This window comes from Somniosus microcephalus, unplaced genomic scaffold (genome assembly GCF_052327205.1).
Source record: "Somniosus microcephalus isolate GS21.2 unplaced genomic scaffold, FLI_Smic_1.0 unresolved_chr8, whole genome shotgun sequence".
NCBI lineage: Eukaryota > Metazoa > Chordata > Chondrichthyes > Squaliformes > Somniosidae > Somniosus > Somniosus microcephalus.
This window is the reverse complement of record NW_028225186.1, coordinates 7,872,137-7,881,143: the sequence shown is the minus strand read 5'-3', so window position 1 is coordinate 7,881,143 and position 9,007 is coordinate 7,872,137. Positions and strand designations below refer to the sequence as shown.

The following is a 9,007-nucleotide window of genomic DNA, read 5'->3' as shown; positions in this document are numbered from 1 at the left end:
CCCACCAGGGTTATCTGGGCATTAACTGTAATCATCGGCACGCCAGGGGTATCCGGGCATTACCTGAAATCACCGTCCCACCATGAGTATCCCGGCATTACCTGTAATCACCGTCCCTCCAGGGTTATCTGGGTATTACTTGTAATCACGGTCCCACCAGGGGTATCTGGGCATTACCTGTAATCACCGTCCCACCAGGGGTATCTGGGCATTAAATATAATCACTGTCCCACCAGGGGTATCTGGGCATTATGTGAAATCGCCGCCCCTCCAGGGGTATCCGGGCATTACCTTTAATCACCGTCCCACCAGGGGTATCCGGGCATTACCTGAAATCACCGTCCCACCATGAGTATCCCGGCATTACCTGTAATCACCGTCCCTCCAGAGTTATCTGGGCATTACCTGTAACCATGGTCCCACCAGGGGTATCTACACATTACCTGTAATCACCGTCGCACCATGAGTGTCCCAGCATTACCTGTAATCACCATCCCTCCAGGGTTATCTGTAGATTACTTGTAATCACGGTCCCACCAGGGGTATCTGGGCATTACCTGTAATCACCATCCCACCAGGTGTATCCGGGCATTACCTGCAATCAATGTCCCACCAGGGGTATCTGGGTATTTCCTGTAATCACTATCCCACCAGGGGTATCCTGGCATTACCTGTAATCACTGTCCCACCAGGGTATCTGGGCATTTCCTGTGATCACCGTCCCACCAGGGGTATCTGGACATTACCCATAATCACCGTCCCTCCAGGGGTATCTGGGCATTACCTCTAATCACTGTCCCTCCAGGGCTACCTAGGCATTACCTGTAATCATCGTCCCTCCAGGGGTATCTGGGCATTACCTGTAATCACTGTCCCACCAGGGGTATCTGGGCATTGCCAGCAATCACTGTCCAACCAGGCGTACCTGGGCATTACCTGCAATCACTCTCCCAGCAGAGGTATCCAGACATTACCGGTAATCACCATCCCACCAGCGGTATCCGGGCATTAGCTGTAATCACCGTCTCTCCAGGAATATCAAGGCATTACCTGTAATCACTGTTCCACCAGTGGTATCCAGGCATTGCCTGTAATCTCCTTCAAACCAGGGGTATCCGGGCATTACCAGTAATCACTATCCCACCAGGGGTATCTGGGCATTACCTGTAATCACCGTCCCACCAGGGGTATCTGGGCATTACCTCTAATCACCGTCCCACCGGGGATATCTGGGCTTTACCTGTAATCACCTTCACACCAGTGGTATCGGGCATTACCTGTAATCACTGTCCCACCAGGGGTATCTGGGCATTACCGGTAATCACCGTCCCACCAGGGGTATCTGGGCATTATCTATAATCACTGTCCCACCAGGGGTATCTGGGCTTCTCCTGTAATGACTGTCCCACCAGGGGTATCGTGGCATTACCTGTAATCACTGTCCCACCAGGGGTACCTGGGCATTACATGAATTCACTGTCCCACCAGGGGTATCTGAGCATTACCTGTAACCACCTTCACATGAGGGATATTCAGGCATTACCTCTAATCACCGTCCCACCGGGGATATCTGGGCATTACCTGTAATCACCTTCACACCAGTGGTATCGGGCATTACCTGTAATCACTGTCCCACCAGGGGTATCTGGGCATTACCGGTAATCACCGTCCCACCAGGGGTATCTGGGCATTACCAGTAATCACTGTCCCAACAGAGGTTTCTGGGCATTTCCTGTAATCACTGTCCCACCAGGGGTATCGTGGCATTACCTGTAATCACTGTCCCACCAGGGGTACCTGGGCATTACATGAATTCACTGTCCCACCAGGGGTATCTGGGCATTACCTGTAACCAGCTTCACATGAGGGATATTCAGGCATTACCTGTAATCACCGTCCCACCAGGAAGATCTGGGCATTACCTGTAATCACTGTCCCACCAGGGGTATCTGGGCATTATCTGTAATCACTGTCCCACCAGGGGTATCTGGGCATTACCTGTAATCACTGTCCCACCAGGGGTATCTGGGCATTATCTGTAATCAACTTCACATGAGGGATATTCAGGCATTACCTGTAATTACCATCCCACCAGGGCTATCTGGGCATTACCTCTAATTACTGTCCCACCAGGGGTATCTGGTCATTTCTTGTAAACACTGTCCCACCAGGGGTATCTTGGCATTACCTGTAATCACTGTCCCAACAGGGGTATCCGGGCATTTCCTGTAATCACTGTCCCACCAGGGGTATCTGGACATTGCCTGTAATAACCGTCCTTGCAGGTATATCCTGGAATTACCTGCAATGGGTAGCACCAGGGCTATCCTGTCATGGGAGCCAGTATAGTATCAAATTTAGTGGATAATATGAAAGGTTTGTTAGCTGGATTTCTCACACCGGCCAATTCTCAGGCCATTGGGAGTGTGAGTGAGATCTCCTGTTGGGCTCCAGTGTGGACAGTCTTGTGCTGTGGATTGATGTCCACCAGTGTCAGATTACCAAGGACCGAGGAGTCGTTCACTCCATCAGTCTGGCCCAGATTCAAGCAGATGTTGGATGGAAAGACGACAGTGAGCCGACATGCGGGGGCCAGATGGTTAAAGCTTTATTCTGTGCTTACATTGTGTGTCTGTACTTTTGCCTTATCCTGGGTCAATAGCAGCAATGACAGGATTAACAATAAGGAGGGACTGTGTCAGAGGTGGATGGAAGCGTGTGGCAGCGGGTTCCGAGATGAGTGGGTGCCCTGCCACTCGAACCAAAGGGGCTTTGAGGAACACGGGTCAAGAAATCGGATATGGCCTGAAAACGGGCAGAGTCATGGCCCAGCGTTACTTAGCTGCGTCTGGACAAAGTGGTCTAAGTAGCACGCAAAATTCATGCTGAGTGCTCTTTTGCATGATTATAGTGCTGATCTGAGCACTAAACCCGCTGCTCATTGCTTTACCGCTCAACAGATGGGCCAATATCGGGTGCAGTCTGACTGCAAGTCATGTTAGGCCTCGGCTTTCTCCACTACTTAACGGGAAGGTCCTTTGATGCAGCAGCACCTCATTGTCATTCCATTTGGAGCGCCACTTGTAAGATCACGCTGTATCAGAGTGTTATCCTGCAGCCTCAGTTTGCTGCCACCCAAGCTCAGACTGCTGCCACCATGGTTGGGTTTACCAGTGTTGCACGGGGCTTGCAGGGTGTCACAGCCGCCCAGCCATCTGGCCACCAACAGATTGCTAGGAATGTTGAGGCACCACCCTGGGGAGAGTGGCAGTGGATCTGGGGAGCAGGAACCTGCTGCCCTCTCTCAGGATGACAGCACTCCTATTCCCACCTCTGCCACTCCACCTATTGCCCTTGCCACTGCCTGTCAGCCAGCCTAGGCTGCTGCCGCCCATGCCGAGGTGGTGCAGTCTACAGCCAGGCCTTCTAGGGCCAGAGCTGCTCGAGGTCGTCCTGCAAGGCCATTTGCAGTCTCCCCCACTGAAATTCAGCAGCCTTCCACCGGCCATTCTGCAGCCACTGGGGGAGTTGTTCGCAATTAACACAGGGCGGTAAGTTGAGCGGCGAACTCCAAAACACGTGGGAAGTGCGGCAGCCGCCATGTTTCCCCGACTCAGGCCTTAAGGGCCTGCGGTAAGACTGCGGATTTCTAGGACTTGAAGCTTAACTTTCAGCAGCGGGATTCCCCTCCTTGGCCCAGTTGGAGCCTTTAATCGCTTCTCTCACTTTGACCCAAAACAATTTTTGAGCTTCGATGTCTGATGGCCACTGGATGTAGGTCTCCTTTTTCATGACCTTTCTCATCTTGTGGTAGGTTGAGAGTTCAGCATCTGGAATCTTCTCCAAGAAGATCAGGATGATGATATCTTTCATCTCGTGGAAGAGCCTGTAGCTCGCTAGCTGCAGTTCCAAGGAGCACCACTCGCTGTACAGGTAGTTGCGGCTCATCACACAGATGGTATTCCTGCTTTGGTAGATGCTGTCCACGATGTTGTCGATGATATATTTGCCCAGCTCAAAATTTCTGTGGTGGCGGCAGAGTTTGAAGCTTTGAGGTCCTCTTGTTTCCAGGTTTGGCACCAACACTTGCAGAACCCAGTCTTCGTCCTGAGAATTATAGGAGATAAATGCATCATACCTGCAGGACTGCTGACTCTCTCCCCTCCCTCTGTGGTCATTCAACCACGATCGGAAAATATAAAACCCATACTTGATGTGCCAGTACCCTTTGCTGTAGAATATAGGGATGAACATGAACAAGATCAAGACCGGCACAGTTATATGGAACATGATCTGCCCAATGTCCAAGTAACAAACGCGAGCATCAAACTTATACAAGTATTCAGTTGGCCGATCTGCATATGTTTGGTTGTAAAAATAGATAACCTGCACCCTGGGGTTGGACAGGGACTAGTTTTGGAACCAACTGATGTCACAGGTGCAGCGGAACGGGTTCTTCCGTAGATCCAGGTAGGTCAGGGAGGGCAGGTGTTCCAGAACCGTGCTATTGATGATCTGAATGTCGTTTTTCCCCAAGAACAAAGTCCTGAGGTTGGAAATGTTTCCAAAGACGTCAAGAGACATGGATTGAAGGCCGACATTTTCAAGGTTGAGTGTCTCTAGACTCTGGAGATTCTTGAAGATCCCTGGATTCAGACTGTGGATCCCAATGCAAGCATCGGGCATGGAGAGGATTCTCAAATTGATCAGGTCTTCAAATCCATCTTTGGACAGTGACATTTTATTCTCTCCTATATACAGGTCTCTTAAAGAGATGAGGCTATTGAAAAACTTTGGAGGAATAATGTTGATGCCGTAGGGTTGCTGGGCTTGTAGTTTGAGAATGTACAGCTTTGTGAGGTTAACAAAGGGAGATGCTGCAATCAGGCCAGTGTTGTATCTGATCCGGTTACTGTCCAAGTCCAACACTCATAATGATGGGAGGATGTCGAAGATCTCCCTGCTGATACGGGTTATACAGTTCCTATCGAGATAAAGCTTGGTCAGGTTGTGTAATCCACAGAAAGACTGGCTGGTGAGGCTTCGAATTTTGTTCCCTCCCAGGTCCAATGTGTTCAGGTTATTGAGATTTGCAAACACCTTGCTGAAAACAATTGAGATCCTGTTGTTTCTGAGATTGAGATTCCTGAGACTCCCAAGGTTGTTGAAGATGTGTTCATAGATGTCAGTTATGAGGTTGTTGTCGAGTCGGAGCTCCTGCAAGTTGGTGAAGTTAGAAAAGGCAGCCTTGTTGATGACAGCAATGTTGTTAATGTTCAGCTTTAGGGTCCGGAGATGGGGAGCATAAGAGAAGGCGGGACTATAAATGGTGAAAATCCTGTTGTAGCGAAATGTTAGGAGCGACAGCTTGGGAAACACCGCGACTGCCTTCCCATCCTTGTAACAGGAAGGTAACTTAATGATTCTGTTGTGCTCGATAATGAAAGAAACAACTTGCTTTCTTTTTGATGCAAATTCAAAGCCCTCCACAGATGTGAGGAGATTGTGTGATAAATCCCAGCTGGTGATGGGTGGGCACTGGGATAGGGAATGGGCAGGGAGGAATAAGATCTGATTGTTCTGCAGGACCAGGCTCTTCATAGTCCTGAGACCCAGATAGTGGCACAGGTTGGACAGCTGACTCTGGTTGTGCAGCCTTAACCCAGAGTATTGAACATTCTGTAGATCCAGGTTTGCAGATTTGAGAAACTCGGTGACATTTAAGGGGTTGTTCTTGATGATCAAACACGAGATGTTCCTCAGGCCAACTTTAGAAAATTCCAAAGCACCGGAGAGTTTGTTATTGGACAGATCCAACCTGAGATTTTGCTGAGGAAGTTCCGTTGGCAGTCAAATGTTGTGAGAGAGTTGTTAGAGAGGGAGAGGTTTCGGAGCGAGGGCGGGAAGGCGGTGCGATGTTGCAGGGAGGCGAGTTGATTGTTGCCCAGATCCAGGAGCGTCAGATTACTGAGCCCAGAGACAGCGCTCACCAGATGGGAGAAATTCTGGAGTTTATTGAAGCTTAAGACAAGTGTTTGAAGATTGTCCAATGCAGCGAAGGCTTTGGGTTCAACTGTGACTAAGCGGTTGTGATGGAGCAGGAGTTGATCTAACTTTTCAAGTTCTTGGAAGCCCGAAGTGTTCAGACGAGAGATACTGTTGTAGGACAGGTTAAGGGTTGGTAGGCTGGTGAGATTACTGAACGCACCGCAGCAAACACTCTCAATCCGATTGTAATCCAGCCGCAGGGTGAGCAGCTTGGACAGGCTGCGGAAGCTGTCCGCTTGCAGTTGGGTGAGCCAGTTGTGGGAGATGTTCAAGTGCACGGTGCTGGCTGGGAGTTTGGACACGGCACTGGAGACCTGTGTCAGGAAGCGGTGGACGCACTGAAATGTACCATTGTGATTGGCATCCTGCATGCAGGTATTGAAACTGTACCCGGGGACTGTGGGCACCAACACATTGCAGGAGAGGGCACAGAGAAGCAGCAGCCAGTCAACGGTCAGTCTCAACATCACAGCCTCCTTCTTCCGTCCGAGGGTTCAGATGTTTTGCAGGACCTCACTCAAGAAAAATTCTGTGGGTGTGAGATGTTTTTTCTCTGTCGCTGCCAGAACAGCCTGTAAAGTCAGAAATGGTTTACATTGTCAGTTTAGTAGAAATTAAGCAAATCAGTTAACCTGCTTCCACGGATACTCTGTTCTCCACTACTCTGAAAAGCCATTCCCATGTTTAATATCTGTGATATGCGGAAGGCTCCTTTCTGTCCAGATATCACCAGCTCCCTGAAGACCCCTTACTCCTCTGAACACCTCACACTCTCGCATACCTCGCCCATTCCATCATCACCTGCGGCTCTCCCAGGCCACGGCTACTTTCTCATTAAGATCTGCTTCCTCTTTGTATTGAAGTGCCAAAGGCCCCAGACCCTGATGACTGTGTTCTCGAATACTGAGGGAAGACAGAGAGGAGATAACAGAGGCTTTGAGGACAATGCTCCAAACATCCTGTGCACTGGTCCCCATATTACAAAAAGGATATAGAGGCACTGGAGAAGCTGCAAAAAAGGTTTGTACCAGAACTGAGAGGATTCAACTCTCAGGAAATACTAAACAGGCTGGGGCTCTTTAGAAAAGAGACTGAGAGGTGACCTGATAGAGGTCTTTAAAATTATGAAGGGGTTCGAAAGGGTAGACAGAGAGAAGATATTTCTAGTTGTGGGGGGAGACCAAAACTGGGGAGCCATACATATGAGATAGTCACTAATTAATCCAATGGGGAATTCAGGAGCAATTTGTTTATCGAGAGAGTGGTGAAAATGTGGAAGATGCTACCACAAGGAGTGATTGAGGCGAATGTCATTTGAGGGGAAGCTAGATAAGGTCCTGAGGGAGAAAGGAATAGAAGGATGTGGTGATAGTGTGAGATGAAGTAGGGTGGGAGGAGGCTCGTGTGGAGCATAAACGCTGGCGTGGACCGGTCGAGCCGAATGGCCTGTGTCTGTGCTGTAAAATTCTATGTAAACCTTGGATATGGAGGTTGTGCCACATGCCTGCAGTTGCCAATATAACAACTCTCTTCAGAGTGAAAGGGATAAATCAGAGAACTGCAGACCAGTCGGCCTAACATTGGTGGTGGGTGAGCTCCCAGAGAAAGAAAAAAGAAAATCTTGCATTTCTACAACGCCTTTCATGACCTCAGGACGTCCCAACGCTTTAGCGCCAATGAAGTGTAGTCACTGTTGTAATGTAGGAAATGTGGTAGCCAATTTGCGCACAGCAAGCTCCCACAAACAGCAGTGTGATAATGACCAGATAATCTGTTTTAGTTATGTTGATTAAGGGATAAGTAATGGCCCAGGACCCAGGGGAGATCCCTCCTGCTCTTCTTCAAAATAGTGCCATAGGATCTTTTACACCCATCAGAGAGGACAGACGTGGCCTCGGTTTAACATCTCATCTGAAAGACTGTGCCTCCAACAGTGCAGCACACTCTGTGTACTGCATTGGAGTGTCAGCCTGGATTTTTGTGCTCAAGTCACTGGAGTGGAGAGAGCGAGAGTGACTCAGGGCAACGGTGCTTCCCACTGAGCCACGGCTGACGGGAGCAGGGACTGCAGGGAGGATGAGCAACCTGGCCACAGCACCGTGGAACGGGGGGCCATTCAAGAGGGGGGAGTAAATAGAAATGTTGTAGTGGTAGGGGATAGTATTTTTAGGGGGATAGATAGAGTTCTCTGCAGCCGAGAGCGAGAGTCCCGAAGGCTGTGTTGCCTACCCGGTGCCAGGGTTAAGGACATCTCCTCTGGGCTGGAAAGAAACTTGCAGTGGGAGGGGATGGATCCAGTTTTCGTGGTCCATGTTGATACAAACGACGTGGATAGGACTCGGAAGCCGGTTCTGTTAAAGGAGTATGAGCAGCTAGGTGTCAAATTAAAAAACAGAACCTCAAGGATAATAATCTCTGGATTATTACCTGAGCCACGAGCGAATTTGGCTAGGACAAATAAAATCAGAGAGTTAAATGCGTGGCTCAAAGACTGGTGTGGGAGAAATGGGTTTTGCTTCCTGGGACACTGGCACCAGTATTGGGGCAGGAGGGAGCTGTTCCGTTGGAACGGGCTTCACTTGGCCAGTGCTGGGACTAGAGTCCTGGCGGATCATATAACTACAGCTGCAGAGAGTGCTTTAAACTAACTAGTGGTGGGGAGGTTCCTAGAGAGCAAATAATAAAAATGACAACAGAGACGGTCATAGACTTAGGTAGCAGTGGGGAAATTAAAAACCAGAGCGTGTCAGGAAGGGGCAGAAGGTATGGAGTAAAATGTAAAGTAATAATAAAGGCAAAAGCAGGGACTAAGTGTCACAAAACATATTTGAAAGTTCTCTATCTGAATGCACGAAGCATTCGTAACAAAATAGATGAGTTAATGGCACAAATAACTACATATGGGTATGATCTTGTGGCCATTACAGAAACATGGCTGCAGGGTGACAATGCCTGGGAA

The 9,007-nt window shown here is 49.2% G+C and overlaps 1 pseudogene; it reads right to left on the bottom strand.

Moving 5' to 3' along the window:
* Positions 1-3,663: 3,663 nt before the first annotated feature.
* LOC147085358 (uncharacterized) lies at positions 3,664-6,515 on the bottom strand (annotated as a pseudogene).
* Between the last annotated feature and the right edge of the window lie 2,492 nt (positions 6,516-9,007).